Source organism: Schistocerca nitens, chromosome 10 (genome assembly GCF_023898315.1).
Source record: "Schistocerca nitens isolate TAMUIC-IGC-003100 chromosome 10, iqSchNite1.1, whole genome shotgun sequence".
In the NCBI taxonomy this organism is placed as follows: Eukaryota; Metazoa; Arthropoda; class Insecta; order Orthoptera; family Acrididae; genus Schistocerca; species Schistocerca nitens.
Genome location: NC_064623.1, coordinates 168,961,405 through 168,986,801, shown reverse-complemented (window position 1 = coordinate 168,986,801; position 25,397 = coordinate 168,961,405). Strand labels below are relative to the sequence as shown.

General features: G+C 45.9%; 1 protein-coding gene and 1 non-coding gene across 2 annotated transcripts in view; both read left to right on the top strand.

Annotated features, from left to right (window-relative positions):
• LOC126210119 (lysosomal-associated transmembrane protein 4B-like) overlaps positions 1-25,397 on the top strand; it is a 261,374-nt gene that overhangs the window by 131,693 nt on the left and 104,284 nt on the right. The gene's annotated exons all lie outside the window — the stretch shown is intronic.
• Positions 23,429-23,512, top strand: Trnas-gga (transfer RNA serine (anticodon GGA)). Its single transcript is given in 2 exon segments — positions 23,429-23,468; positions 23,478-23,512. It is a non-coding gene; the product is annotated as a tRNA-Ser (tRNA).

The window sequence follows — 25,397 nt, the reverse complement described above, 5'->3', positions numbered from 1 at the left end:
TTCCATTATCCTTGTTTTGCTTTTGTTGATGTTCATCTTATATCCTCATTTCAAGACACTGTCCATTCCGTTCAACTGCTCTTCCAAGTCCTTTGCTGTCTCTGACAATTACAATGTCATCGGCGAACCTCAAAGTTTTTATTTCTTCTCCATGGATTCTAATACCTACTCCAAATTTTTCTTTCGTTTCCTTCACTGCTTGCTCATTATACAGATTGAATAGCATCGGGGAGAGACTACAACCCTGTCTCACTCCCTTCCCAACCACTGCTTCCCTTTCATGCCCCTCGACTCTTATAACTGCCATCTGGTTTCTGTACAAATTGTAAATAGCCTTTCGCTCCCTGTATTTTACCCCTGCCACCTTTAGAATTTGAAAGAGTATTCCAGTCAACATTGTCAAAAGCTTTCTCTAAGTCTACAAATGCTAGAAAGGTAGGTTTTCCTTTCCTTAATCTTTCTTCTATAATAAGTCGTAAGGTCAGTATTGCCTCACCTACCGGTAACGAATCTAGCAGCCCGCCTCTGAATTGCTTCGATGTCTTCTTAATCCGACCTGATTCAGATCCGAAACTCCTACGCGCGGTCTCCTTTACGATTGATCCACACTTCCCTAAAGTTCTCCCAATAAACCGAAATCGATCATTGGCCTTCTCTGCTACAATTCTTACATGCTCTTGCCAATCAAACTCTCATAGCTCCGAGAAAGACGTAATTTACAAGATATAAAATCGTAATTTCGCAATACTCAGCAACCTGCTGCACAGAAGAAATTTAATTTCCTTACCGGTTTCGGGCACTTAATGCCCTTCTTCAGAAGGTTATACCTATCTCATTACTATCCAGTGTCAACAATAAGACGCACACAGCAAAATGCCGTGGTTATGTGGTTCATATGCCTGTACAAACAAGGTATTTCGCTGTATACATCTTATTGTTGACACTCGCAAATAATGCCTTCTTAAAAAGGGCACTAACTCCCAGAAACTGGACAGGAAATTAAACGTCTTGTATTCAACTGGCTGCTGATTATTTCGATACATGTAACTACAATTGCCGAGGACGGATAAAATAGTATTTCACTAAGCGCTACGATTGTAGGATGACGAAGACAAGATAACAGAAATTAGGGCTCGTACTGAGGCAAAAAGTTGTTTTTCCCTCGCTGTGGAACAGGAAAGGGAATGACTAGTAGTGCTATATGGTGCCCTCCGCCATGCACCGTGCTGGAGATTGGAATGTACTGTGAGGTTACAGTTGACTTTTAAACATTGCCCGGCGATGTTGTCAAGATCTATACAATGAGCAGACCACTCCACATAAGATCATGTGGGATGTTAAGACACAGTCCCCCAACGGATACAATGGAACATTTGAATCTCAACAGCGTGGCCCAATTAAACGTGAAGTATGGGTACCATAGCTCAGACAGGTATAATGAGAAAGGGTTTCACCTCACTATTGAATAAAACTAAAGGTCACAACAAAGTTCTGGAGTTGTCTCCATTGAATAGATAATACAAGTAATCATTATGTGCACAATGCTTCAAATGGATTATTAAACGTACACGCAAATACCTTGAAATAAGTGGGTGGAATTGGAAAGAAAGTGATAGTAATGACGTACAATTAGCGACGTCCACGCAGACCGCTAATGATTGCTGAATTAGCTAACGGACGAAAGAAAAGACTCAGAAAAGTACATAACACCAGTTCCCTTGGCTAAGCGCATGTTGAGTACAGCTAGCCGAGTGCGCGAATTAATTCAGAAGAACAAGAGTGTCGTTCGTAACAAAGTTCAAGGCCGCTTCGTCATGTCGCTCGCAAATACTGTTCATGCTAACCGCCAACTCATGTGCAGAGAATGTCTGCATTTGTAGCCGCAAGTACAAATTCGGGCCCAGCATCTGCGATCAGGTCTGAGAGACAGCGTCAGAACCACCATCAGCTAAAGCGTCGCTCACTGGAAGTGCAGACGAACACCGAGCATTCCCTTCCGGAGCTCTAAGACGGAGGTGTTCATATACACTCTTCCTAAAAACTTTGCTTGTCTACCAGCACCGGTTTCTCGTTATCCACTCACTGTGGACCTCTCGAGTTCTGTCCAATGAAAAATTCATAAAAACACTAGCAATCTCCCTCCTTTTAGAGAATCTGCCGTGATAAACCAGGAGGCAGAAAGCAGAAATTCTCTCCTGCTATGAGTTTGGTGTCACGTTTCAGCCACTGACAGCGGCCGGACACAGGCACATGCCATTTCTCATCACTGCTTCAAAAATATTTTGGTGAGCTAATTATGTGCTCTCTTACAAAACTTATGTATCAATTACTGCTGATCTCCTTTGCTTCCAGAAACTTTCTCTCGCTCTGAGTGTCTCATGTTTTCCCATCCCCTTTGTAATGGTACTTGAATTACGTAATCATTGCGGCATCTCACCTCAACCTCTCGATACCAGCAATATTCTACTGTGTTTCTGTAAAATAGTTAACATATTTCTGTGACAATATTCAGATTTGATTTCATTAATGTAGAGGTACTTCGATACATAGATATATATTGCAATGATATTATTCTTATGTGTATTCTTTCTTTTGTCACTATGATCATTGACGTATTTGTAACTCTGATTTTTGGGCGCATAAGCGGTTATTAGGGAGTCAAGCTTTGGTCGTCATGTTAAAAAGACGCAAATTTTAGTCAGTTTATGAAATGTGAACTTTAACAGTGAGGAAGATATTTTCAAAAAAAAAAAAAAAAATGGTTCAAATGGCTCTGAGCGCTATGGGACTTAACATCTATGGTCATCAGTCCCCTAGAACTTAGAACTACTTAAACCTAACTAACCTAAGGACATCACGCAACAACCAGTCATCACGAGGCAGAGAAAATCCCTGACCCCGCCCAACCCGGGAACCCGGGCGTGGGAAGCGACCACGAGCTGCGGACAAGATATTTTCAAGTATGTTTTATATTGTGAAGTGATGTTTTGGAACGAGTTACGTGATATTGCAACAAAAGTAATAAAATAGGAGTGTAACTTAAATTCGGAGTGCTGATTACTTTTTTACATCACCATTGTCCAAACTTGCAAAAGTTTAATCTTCATGAATGGTTTATGAAACACATCTATAAAACTTTTGAATATCGCAGAATAACACCTAGGTCTCTTTGCATCCGAGCTTGGAATCATCACTACCTAGAGTTTCGACGATTGAGCCATGAGTTCACAACGAGACCAGCGTGGGAAACACGAAAAGATGATTGCCTAGTTTATCCATTATTTCATGAAATGACTTTATTAACTGTGCTCTAATGACACCTGCCACATAATATAACTTCGTTGCTGCCCGAAAATGCAATATTTAGCAGCGTCAGCAACACTACAATCATAATTAATTTTTGACCTTTGTTGTGGTAGGGTTGTTAGAAGGGGCATGGCTACTATATGACCTTGGCCGAATACATTTTGCAGCAGCGTGATAAAAAGTTCGAAATGTAATGTTTGACTGCGTACGTCTGCATACAATTAAACTGAAATCATAAAATACAATTAAAAGGGAGCTAGACTCATAACGTGAGTCAAAACAGAAATAATTGTTTAAATTCTGAGTGGTAGGTGCGAGTAAGTGTAGATGCCATATGCAGTAGAATGAAATTAATGGAAAGTTGCTTGTCAAACGAAAAAAAAAACAACCGCGGGCGAAGAGGGCATGACGAAAACAGATCAGAGGAGTTGCCAGTGGCAAGGGGCCAAGAGATAATGAAAATTAACAGCTCCAAGACTAAACGAAAGTGTGGTAATGACCTAACATTAAGATTATAAAAACAAGTGCCTAGAGGTTGTCTGTGGCATATACAACACACACATATGGCAATTGAAAGCGCCACTCCTCTAAACTTCTCAATGAACAGTTATACGACAAAGTGTTATGCGCATTATATCCTTGTAGAGTTCTGTTTGTTCTCCTACCGTCTACGATTTTCTTGCTTAGGTTTCGGTGAATCTGTTGTGCCTCCAGCCTTTTTATCGTGTTTTGATATGCTGCTTCCAATTCGTTTCTTTGTGTGTTGCATCGGGTGGCTATAATTAAATTGTAGTTATCCACTGAAGTCCAGTGCGGCCGTAATTATCGTATGGCAACGAAACTTGGTAGATATACTAATGCGTTAATGCAGAACCCATTTATGCTGAAAAAAAATTAGGCCATTTGTTGGCCACCAGGTGCAAATGTGGCACTGCGAATGCAAGAAAGACGTACAGAAATTTTTCATATGTAGTGGATTAGCGATGGTGTTTCCGTATGCAATGGATTAGAAACGGGATGTTGTCAGTAGAGATCAAACAGGTGAGAAAGGCATAATATGGACTTCGTCACTGACCGTCGCTTACACAGTTTGTTCAACACGAGCGCTGGACATCGTCGACGAGATCCTGCATCCGTAAAACGCCATGGTCAGCAGGTGCTCCCAGCAGTTGCGGTGGAATTTCAGCAACATGTTCCTGTATACCGGGATTCAAATCGGGTAGAGACTGAATGACTCCCCTGTAAGCTCTTTCTTTTTTTAGTCATTCCCGGAGCGAAAAATCACGTGGATTCAAGTCAGGTGATCTTGCACGCCATGCGCCTGGAAATTCTATTCAGGATTCAGGGTGAAAAGTATTTAAGCCGACCAACTCTGTGAGGTTGTAGGGGACATCAAAACAAATATTTAACACTAATGTCATTTTTTCCTATGAGGCTTATTTAAACCGGTGGAGGCCGTATTACGCTCTTCAGCTGTTAGAGGCCGTATTACGATCTTCAATTGTTAGGGAGCGTATTACGGTCTTCAGTTGTAGGCAACTGCTGTCCACCAGTGTAGTAGTGCATTGTCTCTGTTTACTAATGGAACGATACACCTGGAGTGAGTACACTGATATGGTTGGTGCGTACTACGTAGCGCAACACAACAGACGAGCTGGACAGCTGGTTTATCAACAACAATATCCTAATCGCCGTATCCCGCATCATACGACCTTTGCTGCTGAGTACCAACGTCTGCGTGAGATGGGGCATTTAGCAGATTACCTGGACAGGGACGCCGTCGCACGGTAAGAACGCTGCAATTTGAGGAAGCTGTCTTGCAGCATGTGGAGCGGGGTCCTTCAATCAGCACTCGTGCAATTGCACCTAACATGGGGACCAATCAGACGAATGTAAGAACAGTCCTTCGAGAGCAATTGTTATGTCCATTTCACTTACAGCGTGTCCATAACCTGGAACCAGTTGATTATCCACCCAGAGCCCAGTTTTCGCAGTGGTACCTGGAACAGAAATGCATCCTACATTTCTATCCTCTCTGTTGTTTACCGATGAAGCAACGGTCGGGCGTGATGGAGTCTTCAACATGTACAGTTCGCATGTTTGGAGTGGGGATAACCCACATGCCACCGTTACTATCGCTCATCAAGTGCGGTTCTTCGTTAATGTGTGGGTCGGTGTTGTTGGGGACTGTTTAATTGGGCCGTATCTGCTATCTTGGCCATTAAATGGCAGGCGCTATTACAATTTTCTCGCCAGAGCATTGCCAGAATTGCTGGAAGACGTCCCGCTCCCTACAAGACAACGCATGTGGTTCCAAAATGACGGGGCGCCGGCACATTTCAGTCGTCGTGTGCGTCGATTCCTGGACCGACGATTCCCAGAAACGTGGATTGGCAGAGTTGATCCTGTACCATGGCCTGCTCGATCCCCAGATATGTCCCCTCTGGACTTTTTTGTGTGGGAAGAGATACGCAACCTTGTTTACGCAACTCCTGTTGCATCAGAAGAGGAACTGGTTGCCCGGATAGTAGCAGCAGCAGGAACAATTCAGGATACTCCTGGGGTTTTTGCCCGTGTCAGACAGAACATGATCCGACTGTGTAAGCTTTGTTTACATGTCAGTGGAGGTAATTTTGAAAATCTCCTGTAATTGAAATTGGGTTGTGTTAATGTGTTGTCTCTTGGTCATAAAAAAATGGAGAAGTGTTTGTTGGTTTAATTAATTTGCCGCCAAAGATATCTTCCTCTACCGGTTTAAATACTCCTCATGGAGAAAAATGATATTAGGGAAAAATATTTGTTTTGATGTCCGCAACAACCTCCCAGAGTTTGTCGGTTTAAATACTTTTCACCCTGTATATTGTTCAAAAATGGTTCAAATGGCTCTGAGCACTATGGGACTCAACTGCTGAGGTCATTAGTCCTTCTAGAAATTAGAACTAGTGGAACCTAACTAACCTAAGGACATCACAAACATCCATGCCCGAGGCAGGATTCGAACCTGCGACCGTAGCGGTCTTGCGGTTCCAGACTGCAGCGCCTTTAACCGCACGTCCACTTCGGCCGGCTCTGTATATTGTCCCGGCTAGCTAAGAACCATTCCGTGCCGTGTGGATCGGGAATAAAACGTCTCTGAATCTAGTCGTGTGACCTAGCAGTTGAAAACGATCGCGTTTTTACACAAATATTTCATACACTTTCAACAACGACGGATCCAAAGACAGTTTCGTTTTTATTTTTATTACTCTGGAGTAAGATATCAATTGAGTTCCATACTATTTTTACTAATTTCTTTCCCTGAGTAATTTGATTTAGTTACTTTAGCAGTCGGTATGCATTATTTGAATCCTATTAAATCTGTTTGTAAAATGGTGTATCAGCTTCCTTCACTAACCCTTGAATGTTCACAGATATTATTGGCTATGTACTAGCTGATTATAGAATTTAGTAAACCCTGGGAATGTCACGTATATTTCTGTTTTATTGACACAATTAAGTTGTTAAATGAATGAGAGATAGCACTGGGGGATCAATGAAAGTAGAGTTGATCCTAGTATGTATTGTTTCGGTATGATAAGTCAGTCAGTACTACATTCCTTCGTGTATCTAACACCAAAGATATGCTTCCCAATGAAACTGTCTTTTGCCATTAATGTCCTATAAATTATAAATATGTATCTGGGCCTTACAATATCTAAGCTTCTCAATTCTCACCACACGATATTAATTTTGGGTTCGAATCCTTTCAATGTCTGTTCAGCACCAGTTCAGTCTTTTAACGGGCACTATTTTTCACTTCTTGTATATAAGCGGAATCACCTTCACAACGAGCAGCAAAAATACCAGTGGGATTGCAAACTATTTTCGGTCCCAACACTTCGTAATAATTCGCATACAGCGAATAAAGTCCTAATTCAACATAAAAGTTTCCGTATTGTCAATAAATCACCTCACAATCGTAAGTACACGATCGTAGCGTTTCGTTTAACACGTACAATCACCATTCACTTGAATGTCAATGTTCGTACACCCAATCACCTCTAATTGACTCCGTCTCTGAATTTATCCCAAAATAACCTATTCTCCACCACTATAATTTCTAATCCAGTTCTAAGAATGCAATTTAATTAGGCTTCAATCCCAAAATTCCGACTACCACGGAAGAACTGCGAACACATTCTCCACCACTGAAAACAAATCTCAAGAGACCTAACAATACTGCGCATTGTTTTATATATTACATTCAAAACAAAACGCAGGTCTGTTATGTCTTCCTTGGATTCCTTTTGTACTACTTTGCGTTACTCTATTTCGAATATGTACTCTTTGTAAAATTTTATCTATTACTTCGAAATACTACTACCGTTTTTGGCACTTAGGTCATTTCGTATTAGAGAATTTAATCTAATATTTGTTTCTATATAACCACTCTATAAAGAGCGGTTTCAACACACACCACACAGTCAAATAAGGCCAGTCCAAAGGCTCTCCGTGCACAACACGCAGTACCCCAAATTCGAGAGTTACGTGGTTTAACTGCACCTGTAGCGTAAAATGTGCCGCGTCATTACACAGAATATTGCCCAGCCACATGTCATCAACTTCGATCCGTGCCAGAACCCGGACAGGTAATTCAGATCGTTGCTGCTTTTCTTGAGGTTTCAGCTGCTGCGCTCTCCGTATCTTTTACTGGTACCAGTGTAAAATACACTCCTGGAAATTGAAATAAGAACACCGTGAATTCATTGTCCCAGGAAGGGGAAACTTTATTGACACATTCCTGGGGTCAGATACATCACATGATCACACTGACAGAACCACAGGCACATAGACACAGGCAACAGAGCATGCACAATGTCGGCACTAGTACAGTGTATATCCACCGTTCGCAGCAATGCAGGCTGCTATTCTCCCATGGAGACGATCGTAGAGATGCTGGGTGTAGTCCTGTGGAACGGCTTGCCATGCCATTTCCACCTGGCGCCTCAGTTGGACCAGCGTTCGTGCTGGACGTGCAGACCGCGTGAGACGACGCTTCATCCAGTCCCAAACATGCTCAATGGGGGACAGATCCGGAGATCTAGCTGGCCAGGATAGTTGACTTACACCTTCTAGAGCACGTTCGGTGGCACGGGATACATGCGGACGTGCATTGTCCTGTTGGAACAGCAAGTTCCCTTGCCGGTCTAGGAATGGTAGAACGATGGGTTCGATGACGGTTTGGATGTACCGTGCACTATTCAGTGTCCCCTCGACGATCACCAGTGGTGTACGGCCAGTGTAGGAGATCGCTCCCCACACCATGATGCCGGGTGTTGGCCCTGTGTGCCTCGGTCGTATGCAGTCCTGATTGTGGCGCTCACCTGCACGGCGCCAAACACGCATACGACCATCATTGGCACCGAGGCAGAAGCGACTCTCATCGCTGAAGACGACACGTCTCCATTCGTCCCTCCATTCACGCCTGTCGCGACACCACTGGAGGCGGGCTGCACGATGTTGGGGCGTGAGCGGAAGACGGCCTAACGGTATGTGGGACCGTAGCCCAGCTTCATGGAGACGGTTGCGAATGGTCCTCGCCGATACCCCAGGAGCAACAGTGTCCCTAATTTGCTGGGAAGTGGCGGTGCGGTCCCCTACGGCACTGCGTAGGATCCTACGGTCTTGGCGTGCATCCGTGCGTCGCTGCGGTCCGGTCCCAGGTCGACGGGCACGTACACCTTCCGCCGACTACTGGCGACAACATCGATGTACTGTGGAGACCTCACGCCCCACGTGTTGAGCAATTCGGCGGTACGTCCACCCGGCCTCCCGCATGCCCACTATACGCCCTCGCTCAAAGTCCGTCAACTGCACATACGGTTCACGTCCACGCTGTCGCGGCATGCTACCAGTGTTAAAGACTGCGATGGAGCTCCGTATGCCATGGCAAACTGGCTGACACTGACGGCGGCGGTGCACAAATGCTGCGCAGCTAGCGCCATTCGACGGCCAACACCGCGGTTCCTGGTGTGTCCGCTGTGCCGTGCGTGTGATCATTGCTTGTACAGCCCTCTCGCAGTGTCCGGAGCAAGTATGGTGGGTCTGACACACCGGTGTCAGTGTGTTCTTTTTTCCATTTCCAGGAGTGTAGAACGCAAAACCTTCATTACTGTTGTCCATGGGACGGACAATTCTCGTGACGCAGCATTGAACACCACCACCATCCGGAGCAAATGCCGCATAGTCGGTTTAAGTAGCAGCAACGCCGTCGGTAACTTTCACCAGGATAGGACGACGCCTTCCCCTTCGAGGTGCCAGACCAACCATACCCGTGTTTTCGAATTCCATTATCGTCGTCTTTAAATCATTTGACATCGTGCCTCTCCTCAGACGTTTCAGTCTGTTATACTCTCTTAGAACAGCGGTATAATTGCTACTGTTAACGTAAAACAGTTGCACTAACAACGCAGAGTCTCTCTTATCAATAGCCAGACTTCACGCACGTTATGGCTTGTCAAATGACGGCGTGGATGTCAAACCGACATACAAATAGTGCGCAGCGCCACGTTTGCACCTGTTGGCCACAGCTGGAACTAATTTGTTTTCCAGCGTAAATCAGTCACGCATTAACGCATTGGCATATTTACCAAGTATCTCTGCCATGCGTAATTTACAGCCCACACTGGACTTTCATAAGCAGCTGCATCTTAATTACACTACTGGCCATTAAAAGTGCTACACCACGAAGATGGCGTGATACAGACGAGAAATTTAACCGACACGAAGAAGATGCTGTGATATGCAAATGATTAGCTTTTCAGAGCATTCACACGAGGTTGCCGCCGCTGGCGGCACCTAGAACGTACTGACATGAGGAAAGCTTCCAACAGATTTCTCATACACAAACAGCAATTGGCCGGCGTTGCCTGGTGAAACATTGTTGTGATGACTCGTGTAAGGACGAGAAATGCGTACCATCACGTTTCCAACTTTGATAAAGGTCGGATTATAGCGTTTCGGGATTGCGGTTTATCGTATCGCGACATTGCTGCTCGCGTTGGTCGAGATCCAATGACTGTTAGCAGAATATGGAATCGGTGGGTTCAGGAGGGTAATACGGAACGCCGTGCTGGATCCCAACGGCCTCGTATCACTAGCAGTCGAGATGACAGGCATCTTATCCGCATGGCTGTAACGGATCCTGCAGCCACGTCTCGATCCCTGAGTCAATAGGTGGGGACGTTTGCAAGACAACAACCATATGCACGAACAGTTCGACGAAGTTTGCAGCAGCATGGATATCTGCTCGGAGACCATGGCTGCGGTTACCGTTGAAGCTGAATCACAGACAGGAGCGCGTGCGATGCTGTACTCGACGACGAACCTGGGTGCACGAATGGCAAAACGTCATTTTTTCGGATGAATCCAGGTTCTGTTTACAGCATCATGATTGTCGCATCCCTGTTTGGCGACATCGCGGTGAACGCACATTGGAAGCGTGTATTCGTCATCGCCATATTGGCGTATCACCCGGCGTGATGGTATGGGGTGCCATTGGTTACACGTCTCGGTCACCTCTTGTTCGCATTGACGGCACTTTGAACAGTGGACGTTACATTTCAGAGGTGTTACAACCCGTGGCTCTACCCTTCAATCGATCCTTCGAAACCCTACATTTCAGCAGGATAATGCACGACCGCATGTTGCAGGTCCTGTACGGGCCTTTCTGGATACAGTAAATGTTCGACTGCTGCCCTGGCCAGCGCATTCTCCAGATATCTCACCAATTGAAAACGCCTGGTCAATGGTGGCCGAGCAACTGGCTCGTCACAATACGCCAGTCACTACTCTTGATGAACTGTGGTATCGTGTTGAAACTGCATGGGCAGCTGTACCTGAAAATGGTTCAAATGGCTCTGAGCACTATGGGACTTAACATCTGAGGTCATCAGTCCCCTAGAACTTAGAACTACTTCAACCTAACTAAGGACATCACACACATCCATGCCAGAGGCAGGATTCGAACCTGCGACCGTAGCAGTCCCGCGGCTCCGGACTGAGCGCCTAGAACCGCTAGACCACCGCTGCCGGCTAGCTGTACCTGTACACGCCATCCAAGCTCTGACTCAATACCCAGGCGTATCAAGGCCGTTATTACGGCCAGAGGTGGTTGTTCTGGGTACTGATTTCTCAGGATCTATGCACCCAAATTGCGTGAAAATGTAATGACATGTCAGTTCTAGTATATTTGTCCAATGAATACCCGTCTATAATTTGTATTTCTTCTTGGTGTAGCAATTTTAATGGCCAGTAATGTATAACCACCTGCTACATGTCATAGACTACCTCTAGGCACCTACTTTTACAATCTTAACGAAACGTAGTTACCACACTTTTGTTTAGTCTTGGTGCTTTCATTAATTTTATACCCCATTCTGTTCATTTTCATGATCTCTTGGCCCCATGCCGCCAGCAGTTCCTGGGATCTGTTTTTCGCCATGCCCACTGGTTCCGCGACTTTTCTTATCGTTTTACAGCCACGTTCCAAGTAACTTCTTTGTACTTCATACGGCATACACTCTTACTTGCAGCTATCCTTCAGAATTTAAACTAATATTTGTTTCGACTCACATTATGTCGGTAGCTCCCTTTTAATTGCGTTTCATGCATTCAGTTTAACTACACTCCAGGAAATTGAAATAAGAACACCGTGAATTCATTGTCCCAGGAAGGGGAAACTTTATTGACACATTCCTGGGGTCAGATACATCACATGATCACACTGACAGAACCACAGGCACATAGACACAGGCAACAGAGCATGCACAATGTCGGCACTAGTACAGTGTATATCCACCTTTCGCAGCAATGCAGGCTGCTATTCTCCCATGGAGACGATCGTAGAGATGCTGGATGTAGTCCTGTGGAACGGCTTGCCATGCCATTTCCACCTGGCGCCTCAGTTGGACCAGCGTTCGTGCTGGACGTGCAGACCGCGTGAGACGACGCTTCATCCAGTCCCAAACATGCTCAATGGGGTACAGATCCGGAGATCTTGCTGGCCAGGGTAGTTGACTTACACCTTCTAGAGCACGTTGGGTGGCACGGGATACATGCGGACGTGCATTGTCCTGTTGGAACAGCAAGTTCCCTTGCCGGTCTAGGAATGGTAGAACGATGGGTTCGATGACGGTTTGGATGTACCGTGCACTATTCAGTGTCCCCTCGACGATCACCAGTGGTGTACGGCCAGTGTAGGAGATCGCTCCCCACACCATGATGCCGGGTGTTGGCCCTGTGTGCCTCGGTCGTATGCAGTCCTCATTGTGGCGCTCACCTGCATGGCGCCAAACACGCATACGACCATCATTGGCACCAAGGCAGAAGCGACTCTCATCGCTGAAGACGACACGTCTCCATTCGTCCCTCCATTCACGCCTGTCGCGACACCACTGGAGGCGGGCTGCACGATGTTGGGGCGTGAGCGGAAGACGGCCTAACGGTGTGCGGGACCGTAGCCCAGCTTCATGGAGACGGTTGCGAATGGTTCTCGCCGATACCCCAGGAGCAACAGTGTCCCTAATTTGCTGGGAAGCGGCGGTGCGGTCCCCTACGGCACTGCGTAGGATCCTACGGTCTTGGCGTGCATCCGTGCGTCGCTGCGGTCCGGTCCCAGGTCGACGGGCACGTACACCTTCCGCCGACTACTGGCGACAACATCGATGTACTGTGGAGACCTCACGCCCCACGTGTTGAGCAATTCGGCGGTACGTCCACCCGGCCTCCCGCATGCCCACTATACGCCCTCGCTCAAAGTCCTTCAACTGCACATACGGTTCACGTCCACGCTGTCGCGGCATGCTACCAGTGTTAAAGACTGCGATGGAGCTCCGTATGCCACGGCAAACTGGCTGACACTGACGGCGGCGGTGCACAAATGCTGCGCAGCTAGCGCCATTCGACGGCCAACACCGCGGTTCCTGGTGTGTCCGCTGTGCCGTGCGTGTGATCATTGCTTGTACAGCCCTCTCGCAGTGTCCGGAGCAAGTATGGTGGGTCTGACACACCGGTGTCAGTGTGTTCTTTTTTCCATTTCCAGGAGTGTAGAACGCAAAACCTTCATTACTGTTGTCCATGGGACGGACAATTCTCGTGACGCAGCATTGAACACCACCACCATCCGGAGCAAATGCCGCATAGTCGGTTTAAGTAGCAGCAACGCCGTCGGTAACTTTCACCAGGATAGGACGACGCCTTCCCCTTCGAGGTGCCAGACCAACCATACCCGTGTTTTCGAATTCCATTATCGTCGTCTTTAAATCATTTGACATCGTGCCTCTCCTCAGACGTTTCAGTCTGTTATACTCTCTTAGAACAGCGGTATAATTGCTACTGTTAACGTAAAACAGTTGCACTAACAACGCAGAGTCTCTCTTATCAATAGCCAGACTTCACGCACGTTATGGCTTGTCAAATGACGGCGTGGATGTCAAACCGACATACAAATAGTGCGCAGCGCCACGTTTGCCCCTGTTGGCCACAGCTGGAACTAATTTGTTTTCCAGCGTAAATCAGTCACGCATTAACGCATTGGCATATTTACCAAGTATCTCTGCCATGCGTAATTTACAGCCCACACTGGACTTTCATAAGCAGCTGCATCTTAATTACACTACTGGCCATTAAAAGTGCTACACCACGAAGATGGCGTGATACAGACGAGAAATTTAACCGACACGAAGAAGATGCTGTGATATGCAAATGATTAGCTTTTCAGAGCATTCACACGAGGTTGCCGCCGCTGGCGGCACCTAGAACGTACTGACATGAGGAAAGCTTCCAACAGATTTCTCATACACAAACAGCAATTGGCCGGCGTTGCCTGGTGAAACATTGTTGTGATGACTCGTGTAAGGACGAGAAATGCGTACCATCACGTTTCCAACTTTGATAAAGGTCGGATTATAGCGTTTCGGGATTGCGGTTTATCGTATCGCGACATTGCTGCTCGCGTTGGTCGAGATCCAATGACTGTTAGCAGAATATGGAATCGGTGGGTTCAGGAGGGTAATACGGAACGCCGTGCTGGATCCCAACGGCCTCGTATCACTAGCAGTCGAGATGACAGGCATCTTATCCGCATGGCTGTAACGGATCCTGCAGCCACGTCTCGATCCCTGAGTCAATAGGTGGGGACGTTTGCAAGACAACAACCATATGCACGAACAGTTCGACGAAGTTTGCAGCAGCATGGATATCTGCTCGGAGACCATGGCTGCGGTTACCGTTGAAGCTGAATCACAGACAGGAGCGCGTGCGATGCTGTACTCGACGACGAACCTGGGTGCACGAATGGCAAAACGTCATTTTTTCGGATGAATCCAGGTTCTGTTTACAGCATCATGATTGTCGCATCCCTGTTTGGCGACATCGCGGTGAACGCACATTGGAAGCGTGTATTCGTCATCGCCATATTGGCGTATCACCCGGCGTGATGGTATGGGGTGCCATTGGTTACACGTCTCGGTCACCTCTTGTTCGCATTGACGGCACTTTGAACAGTGGACGTTACATTTCAGAGGTGTTACGACCCGTGGCTCTACCCTTCAATCGATCCTTCGAAACCCTACATTTCAGCAGGATAATGCACGACCGCATGTTGCAGGTCCTGTACGGGCCTTTCTGGATACAGTAAATGTTCGACTGCTGCCCTGGCCAGCGCATTCTCCAGATATCTCACCAATTGAAAACGCCTGGTCAATGGTGGCCGAGCAACTGGCTCGTCACAATACGCCAGTCACTACTCTTGATGAACTATGGTATCGTGTTGAAACTGCATGGGCAGCTGTACCTGTACACCCCATCCAAGCTCTGACTCAATGCCCAGGCGTATCAAGGCCGTTATTACGGCCAGAGGTGGTTGTTCTGGGTACTGATTTCTCAGGATCTATGCACCCAAATTGCGTGAAAATGTAATGACATGTCAGTTCTAGTATAATATATTTGCCCAATGAATACCCGTCTATAATTTGTATTTCTTCTTGGTGTAGCAATTTTAATGGCCAGTAATGTATAACCACCTGCTACATGTCATAGACTACCTCTAGGCACCTACTTTTACAATCTTAACGAAACGTAGTTACCACACTTTTGTTTAGTCTTGGTGCTTTCATTAATTTTATACCCCATTCTGTTCATTTTCATGATCTCTTGGCCCCATGCCGCCAGCAGTTCCTGGGATCTGTTTTTCGCCATGCCCACTGGTTCCGCGACTTTTCTTATCGTTTTACAGCCACGTTCCAAGTAACTTCTTTGTACTTCATACGGCATACACTCTTACTTGCAGCTATCCTTCAGAATTTAAACTAATATTTGTTTCGACTCACATTATGTCGGTAGCTCCCTTTTAATTGCGTTTCATGCATTCAGTTTAACTACACTCCAGGAAATTGAAATAAGAACACCGTGAATTCATTGTCCCAGGAAGGGGAAACTTTATTGACACATTCCTGGGGTCAGATACATCACATGATCACACTGACAGAACCACAGGCACATAGACACAGGCAACAGAGCATGCACAATGTCGGCACTAGTACAGTGTATATCCACCTTTCGCAGCAATGCAGGCTGCTATTCTCCCATGGAGACGATCGTAGAGATGCTGGATGTAGTCCTGTGGAACGGCTTGCCATGCCATTTCCACCTGGCGCCTCAGTTGGACCAGCGTTCGTGCTGGACGTGCAGACCGCGTGAGACGACGCTTCATCCAGTCCCAAACATGCTCAATGGGGGACAGATCCGGAGATCTTGCTGGCCAGGGTAGTTGACTTACACCTTCTAGAGCACGTTGGGTGGCACGGGATACATGCGGACGTGCATTGTCCTGTTGGAACAGCAAGTTCCCTTGCCGGTCTAGGAATGGTAGAACGATGGGTTCGATGACGGTTTGGATGTACCGTGCACTATTCAGTGTCCCCTCGACGATCACCAGTGGTGTACGGCCAGTGTAGGAGATCGCTCCCCACACCATGATGCCGGGTGTTGGCCCTGTGTGCCTCGGTCGTATGCAGTCCTCATTGTGGCGCTCACCTGCATGGCGCCAAACACGCATACGACCATCATTGGCACCAAGGCAGAAGCGACTCTCATCGCTGAAGACGACACGTCTCCATTCGTCCCTCCATTCACGCCTGTCGCGACACCACTGGAGGCGGGCTGCACGATGTTGGGGCGTGAGCGGAAGACGGCCTAACGGTGTGCGGGACCGTAGCCCAGCTTCACGGAGACGGTTGCGAATGGTTCTCGCCGATACCCCAGGAGCAACAGTGTCCCTAATTTGCTGGGAAGCGGCGGTGCGGTCCCCTACGGCACTGCGTAGGATCCTACGTTCTTGGCGTGCATCCGTGCGTCGCTGCGGTCCGGTCCCAGGTCGACGGGCACGTGCACCTTCCGCCGACCACTGGCGACAACATCGATGTACTGTGGAGACCTCACGCCCCACGTGTTGAGCAATTCGGCGGTACGTCCACCCGGCCTCCCGCATGCCCACTATACGCCCTCGCTCAAAGTCCGTCAACTGCACATACGGTTCACGTCCACGCTGTCGCGGCATGCTACCAGTGTTAAAGACTGCGATGGAGCTCCGTATGCCACGGCAAACTGGCTTACACTGACGGCGGCGGTGCACAAATGCTGCGCAGCTAGCGCCATTCGACGGCCAACACCGCGGTTCCTGGTGTGTCCGCTGTGCCGTGCGTGTGATCATTGCTTGTACAGCCCTCTCGCAGTGTCCGGAGCAAGTATGGTGGGTCTGACACACCGGTGTCAATGTGTTCTTTTTTCCATTTCCAGGAGTGTATATCCAGTCGTAATCTAAGATTACATTTCTAACTTTATATTCCGTATCGACGTCCGACTCGGTATGTGCACAGTCATCGCTTCGGATTGGTAAGCGAAGGGGTCCGGGTTCGAGTCCCGGCCGGCTGGCAGATTTGCTCCGCTAGGGGACTGGGTGTTGTTCTTAAGTTGGTACGGTCATAAATGGCATTCCGCTGTTGTGCGGCTGTCTGGACAGATCCCGAAAGCCAGTAAGTTAAAAGAAAAACGAACAAACGGTATTCGGCCGACATTTAGCGCCCCCCCCCCCCCCCCCCCCCCCACACACACACACGCCCCCCTCAGCAGCTGTTTTCTCAAGTATTGTAAGCACAATACGCAAGCGACGAGCCGACATTACGGAACGTTTTTCATGTATCATGGTTTCGACGATATTTCCTCTGAACCCTGTACGCCAAATTACATTTCGGTGTGTGTCTTACGTCTTAAAAGAGAAATTGGGCAAAAACGAAAACTTAAGTATTGCATCATTTTGTCCCCTCTGCACACCCGCCACGTTTCATCTAGATCGTTTATTTGCTCCTGGGAATGTTCCCTTATTGGTCTGTTGGAATAGCCTGTAGTAGCGTTTACAAGTTCGCTGCGTCACGTACTGTCTACCCGGCGTGTGAGTTTATCTTGTTCGGATAGCAAGGCCGTTTCGGCAGTTTGTTTACTGTTCGCTAACCACGGAACCTTATTTCCGCTCTGCGCTATCAGCTTGTACGTTTGGAGTTACGCTCAAAAAGTAACTTAGCACCCATCTGGCGAACAGTTCTCTATGGTAGGAGCTGTGTGGCAAAAAAATTCCTTGTCGTGATGGAGACAATCTAGATCGATTCCAACACAACTTCGTACTCATATCCCTTAGTGTCATGCAACAACCGCTGTGGGTGTACGAAATAGCGACCTATCATAGATCAGGAGATACGTCATAAACAATGAGATAAGTAATAAATGTCAAGCATGATGCGCAGTTTTTTACGTATGTAGTACTAACTCCATTCGCAATAAATTTCGCAGATTGTATCCATGTATGTCGCTAAACATACCTACAAAATTGTATGACGTACGAGACATAAATCAGGAGATATGCGAAAAACTTCCGCACTGCGCTTGGCGTTTAAATTTAATACTGCTTTGCTACAAACTCTAGTCGCAGCTTATTTTGTAGACAGTGTCTGCTGAATGTACCTACACAAATATATCACTGTACGACACATAATTCATATTTCGCATCATAAACAATGAGATGCTTGAAAAATATGCCGTATCATGCATGAAGTTTTAACACATATATCTTTTACTAAATACACTCCTACAGTCGAGCCACCTGAAGGGAATCCCTGACACCTGGCAGCGCCTTTCGCAACTTTCGTCTGTGAAGCGCAGACGGCTGTAGGCGTAAACTGTCTCAGTCTATAGAGCTACGAGGTGACGTGAGAATCGCAGTTGCGAATATGAACAACAATCAGCTGTAGAAGGGAATGTCAACAGTGAATATTTGTGCCGGACCGCGCTTCGAAACCGGATTTCCCGCTTAACCAATTTTGCTATTCGTGCACGAATCGCGACCAGACCCAAACATCAATACGTCGTCACTTTCTGCGTCTTACATCCATTACATATATTCCCCGTGCATAGGAGACATTTAAACTTGAAGTCGCTGCCCGGTATCGGGGGATAAATACGATATTTCACTCGTGTCAACAGCTCAGGCACTGGAATATCGTATCCTATGAAGTGGCGTTGCCGTAGAGACGTTTACAAAATCGCATTGTGCTTTATATTCAAATCCCATAAGATTTCACAACACATTCGATTTGAACATATTATACATATGTTATTTTGAAGAGAAACCGTGGAAGTTTTTTTTATGTATACCGCCACAGCGTAGTTTGGTAATGTGCCGATAGTCGGCGCTAGTCGCAAACATGGCGAGTTCAGGTGCGGAGCAAGCTTTCTGTGTGTCGGAGTTCATTAAATGGCCTCCCCGATCACCAGACCTCACTCCGTGTGACTTTTTTCTGAGGGGACACATTAAAGATCTGGTGTATGTACCGCCTCTACCATGTGGTGTAGCAGAGCTCCGGGAGAAAATACGGGAAGCGATTGCCACAGTCGACGATGCCATGCTGGGACAGGTATGGCAAGAATTGGGTTGCCGTATTGACGTCTGCCGGGTCACTCATGTTTCGTATATCGAAGGTTTGTCAAAAAAAAAAAAAAAAAAAGAAACAACTTTCAGAGTTTCTCTTCAAAATGCAATATGTATGACATCTGTACAATGTTTAGTTCTTGTTGCAACAAATAATTGAAAGTGTTCCCGGACTTTATCTACACCCTGTATTATAGGCTGACTGAGGAGAATGGACCCTTAAGCTACAAGTGCCCCTGGAAGTGGCTGGCTAAATCTGTTCGAACGAGGGATAGCGCATATCACCTGTCGTATGACCAAGTTTAATATTTTTGTGGGATCTGAAATTTAAAAACCTCTCTCACACCGGCCTGATTTAGCTTCACTGATCAGGATAGTAAAAAACATGCGTATATTAAGGGAATTCTCATTCACAAAGCAGGCTTATCACATTCACACAGTTCAATACTGTTCTATCCTGATTAAATTGAGCTTAACTTAAATTCCATAAGGCAGTGAAGCAATTTCGAAGTCTCGGTGCGACGAAAATTGTCAGTCGATCTCCTGGAAACATTCGTAATAATTATTAGCTTTCGGTGATCACATGGGGAAGACCGGAGATCTGCTGGTAAGACCGTGTTAGCCCATTTATTGAAAGTAATAAACTGGATATCTCGAGCGTACAAAACGGCAGGTTCGTTCAGTGTAACTCAGACGTTCCCCACTGATCCCGTGCAACACAGCGTAGTAAGCAGACACTGTCAATAATAATCAGTTAAATAATACGCCAACACACTTACTTTAGTTTAGTTCATGTATTAAATTCCTTCTCATACAGAATCTCATCAAGATGGCGACTAGCTCAATAATACTTACATATACATCTTCGTTCTTTTCGGCTAATCCGCAAGATCTGAATCATTCTTTTCATAAGAGAAAACATAGATAGCAGAGAAGCTATTCCATGGAGTAAATGCACGCTCCAAGGAATAATTGGGCTTGAAACTACTTTGCACTGATAATCATCGTATATTAAAGTTTAGGAATCGGTAAGATAAGAAGAGATATTTCGAGATATGTCCTGAGTTGTATAATTTATAAAAATTTCTGAAAATATCGCGGAGAGACAGCTGCAAGAGACATTACACATGGACAGTAAAGTTCTGTGGCGTTTAAACCAACCGCCAAATCATTGGCAGCTTCACTTTTTAGAGAAACTGTGATTTGTTAGAAGGAACTCCTCTATTTGTAGGGTGTAGCTTTCCTGTCCCTTCTTCTTTTGCATTAAAATCTGCAAGGCGACGAGTTTGATGTTTCGCACAAAGCAATCCCGAATTGGCAGCTTTCCCGCAAGCCGGTGGCGGGGGCAATATCGCGCCTGGTTAGCAACAGCAACAGGCTCCCGCTCAAGTATTGATCGCTATCATCCCCGGATTCCGGAATTCTCCCACACCCCGACGTGCCCATTTTCGGCAGTCCACGCTATGCTAACAGACAGTCTCCACCACACCTTGTACTCACACCCCCATTAACAATTACAGTACACGTAACGCACAAGCTTACAAATCAAGGACATTATTACCATAGGAATTTGTTTTATTTCTTTATTCTACTACGAATCATAATTCAGATGTTGATGGTGTTAGGACAGCAACCAGCCACAAATTTACTTTCAGTTCCTTTATTCAAAGGGTACCGTTACCGGTTTCGAATCGTTGTGATTCATCCTCAGACGGTTTACATGCTTTCTTTATGACATGTGGTGTGTTTTTTACAGATTAATTGTCCTAAAATATAAATAATACATAATTATAAACACGCCACACACAAATGGTTGCGTTACAGATTTTCGTTGCATGTGACTTACGTGAAACGTCGGTTTCGAGTGTTTGTTTTCATAAAATTCGTCCAACAGATGTAAATCCATTCCCACTGCATTCTTATTGTTGCACACGTAAATTGTTCTCACTGAACACGTAAGAGTTGTCACTGAGCCGATTTCTACCACGCACATGTTTTGATACATACAAAGAGCTTACAAACGTATGAGTATCACAGATGCTATGATATATCGTAACATTTGACGATGATGTCCTATGTTTGGAAAGGATCATATATTCGTTGACACAAATGTAGTGCCTTTTACACTAGTACAGAGACATTGAATTTTTGAGTTGATATTGCTAAATTAATTATAAAGTATATTTAGAACTGTATAGGTAAAATAGTATATTATTTAATTACATTTAGCATCATGAGAATTATAGTAACATATAAATTTGCTACTTGATCTGCAGATAGGTGTACTAATATTATTTGCTTTGGAGGCTGGAAAGTAATTTTTGGAAATTTTTCAGGAAAGGGGTGTTAGCTAACTCTGTTTGTTCGTTAAGGATATAGTCTGGGGGGCCTTTTTGTGTGTGTGTGTATTTCTAGATTCTTCTAATATATTCATAGTGGCTCCTTCCTCTGCTAGATGCAAAATTTTTAAGTTGTCCTCAATGTTTCCCACTTAATGGTTTTCATCAGCAATATGGGCTGCAAATGCCGATTTGTTCAAGTTACTAAGTCTGAGAGCATCAATATGTTCTTTGTATCTAATTTCAAAACTTCTGCCTGTCTGTCCAATGTAGAATTTTGGGCATGTATCACATTTGAGTTTGTATATTCCCGTTTTACGGTAGGGACTCTTGGAGGTATTTACATCATGGTTTACTTTTTGTTGTAATTTATTATTTGTGGAAATTCAATCAGAATAATAAAATTATCAAGTGAAATTGTAATTTGTCGTATTAAAACAGACTTTTTTAACGTAACCGAGTCAGCACATTAACCCTAGATTACCGAACCTTCGTAAGATTTACGACCGCACTTGGTACAAATTTGCGGTTCCCACCAATTTGGTATTGTCAGTACAGGTGCAAAACAGGACATAACGTACCTATTTTGTATGTGACATACCGTGGGAGACCTTACAAGGGAATCTCCCCATCGCACCCCCCTCAGATTTAGTTATAAGTTGGCACAGTGGACAGGCCTTGAAAACCTGAACACAGATCAATCGAGAAAACAAGAAGTTGTGTGGAACTATCAAAAAAATAAGCAAAATATACAAACTGAGTAGTCCATGCGCAAGATAGGCAACATCAATGATAGTTGAAGCTCAGGAGCGCCGTGGTCCCGTGCTTAGCGTGAGCAGCTGCCGAACGAGAGGTCCTTGGTTCAAGTCTTCCCACGAGTAAAAAGTTTACTTTCTTTATTTTCGCAAAGTTATGATCTGTCCGTTCGTTCATTGACGTCTCTGTTCACTGTAATAAGTTTAGTGTATGTGTTTTACGACCGCACCGCAAAACCGTGCGATTAGTAGACGAAAGGACGTGCCTCTCCAATGGGAACCGAAAACATTTGATCGCAAGGTCATAGGTCAACCGATTCCTCCACAGGAAAACACTTCTGATGTATTCTATACGACACTGGTGACGGCATGTGCGTCACATGACAGGAATATGTTGTCGATCCACCTAACTTGTGCACTTGGCGAATGGGTAAAAAGATTCTTCTACCTTGCCCGATTTAGCTTTTCTTGTTGATGTGATAATCACTCCCAAAAAAGTGATGAAAACATAAGAATTTGTCACATAAACTGAAAATAAAAAATTAAACTTCTCACTCGAGGGACGACTTTGAACCAAGGACCTCTCGTTCCGCAGCTGCACACGCTAACCACAGTACCACGGCGCTCCTGAGCTTACACTAACCGTGATGTTGCCTGTCTTGTGCATGGACTACTCAGTTTGTATATTTTGCTTATTTTTTCATAGTTCCACACAACGTCTTCCTGTTTTCTCGATTGATCTGTGATCAGTTTTTCAAGGCCTATCCACTGTGCCAACTTATAACTAAATCCGAGAGGGGTGCGATGGGGAGATTCCCTTGTTAGCATTCTAATTAACAAGTGCATCAACTATAAATTATGACTTCTTTCGAATAAAATATGGAGTATTGTAGTGTTATACGGTTAATAATACACACATCAAAGAAAGTTTTGCATCACCCCGGTTCCCAGAACTGCTGAAGATAGACGTTGACTGTGGATAATGTATCAGAGACACAGTCCCTTTGCCGGCCCGTGTGGCCGAGCGGTTCTAGGCGCTTCAGCCTGGAACCGCGCGACCGCTACGGTCGCAGGTTCGAATCCTGCCTCGGGCATGGATGTGTGTGATGTCCTTAGGTTAGTTAGGTTTAAGTAGTTCTAAGTTCTGGGAGATGATGACCTCCCATAGTGCTCAGAGCCATTTGAACCAACACAGTCCCTTTGACTGTTCAGACATGTCACTAAACCCGCCCAGAGATGTAAACAACCACGCACGAGCAGCGCCTATTACACGGAGGTGGTCCGACAGCCTATCAGTTCGAGTCATACCACCAGGAAGGAGGTACACGGCTCGTGTTGCCTGCAGTTCAAACATGCCTAGACGGTTAATACCGCGGTTCGATCGCATTGTTACTTTGTGCCAGGAAGGGCTCTCAACAAGGGAAGTGACCAGGCGTCTCGGAGTGAACTAAAGCAATGTTGTGCGGACGTGGAGGAGATACAGAGAGACAGGAACTGTCGATGACATGCCTCGCTCAGGCCGCCAAAGGGCTACTACTGCAGTTGATGACCGCTACCTGCGGATTATGGCTCGTAGGAATCCTGACAGTAACGCCACCATATTGAATAATGCTTTTCGTGCAGCCACAGGACGTTGTGTTACGACCTAAACTTTGCGCAAGAGGCTGCATGATGCTCAACTTCACTCCCGAAGTTCATCTTTGCAACCACGACTCCACGCAGCGCGGTACAGATGGGCCCAACAACATGACGAATGGAGGGCCCAGGATTGGTATCACGTTCTCTCCACCGATGAGTGTCGCATATGCCTTCAACCAGACAATGGTCGGAGACGTGTTTCGAGGCAACCCGGTCAGGCTGGACGCCTTAGTGATTTGTGAGCTCCTGTCAGGCGCGCAGACTTGAGGAAGGCATTGGGTTGTCACGGAGAAGGACATTTTTCTGCCGTCGAATACGCGGTAGTCCTTTCTCCATTTTCCCGAGGGTAGCACAGTGCGCTTCATAGCTGATCGTTGCACTATGGTGGACGACATCAAACAGGGTAATCCCTTCAGTGTCTCAGAAGACTGTCGCCATGGCTCTACCGCCTGAGAAATTTTTCTCCGGAAGAGAGGTGGATTATCGCTTTGTTTGTGCTTCGACGTGATATAGACACGCTCCATTGCCTATGATGATGTTTGATAAAAACGTTGTCACACTCAGGCTCGTAACGCCCAAGAAACTCCGCTCAGATGGTCCTTCGTTGCTCTTTTCTGTTATGCGACGAGGAACCAGCGCCAACACACCTGTGAGTACCCCAACTTGTGGACGAGTGTGTTACCACCACCAACAGAGACGTTCAGTTGAACAGCGAGGCGTTTGATTGGCATCAGTCGATTGCGTCCAATGAGAGTGTCCGCACGTTCCAACATCGTTGGAGTCTACATCTACATCTACGTGATTGCTCTGCTATTCATAATAAAGTGCCTGCAGAGGGTTCAGTGAACCACCTTCAAGCTGTCTCTCTACGGCTCCACTCTCTAACGGCATGCGGGAAAAACTATCACTTAAATTTTTCTGTGCGAGCCCTGATTTCCCTTATTTTATCGTGATGATAATTTCTCCCTATGTAAGTGGGTGCCAACAGAATGCTTTCGGAATCGGAGGAGAAAACTGGTGATTGAAATTTCACGCCTTTGTTTTATCCGGTACCCGGATTCGTTTCGGGGATCGGCACGCCTTCCCGCTCGGGAAGCAGCGCGTTAGACCCCACGGCTAAGCTGGCGGGCAAGAAATACATTGTTGTCAATGGTATGCGTTGTGCGCACGCGTTATTGACGTTTAGAACATGTTTTGGTAGTTTGTCTCTAAGGTGTGGAAGTATGTGACATCATGGCAGTTTTGACATTTTTGCTGACATGCTTCAACTAGCACTGCAAATCGTCGAATTTGCTACCATTTTCAAAATTTTTACAAAAAACTTCGTCCGTTATAATCTGC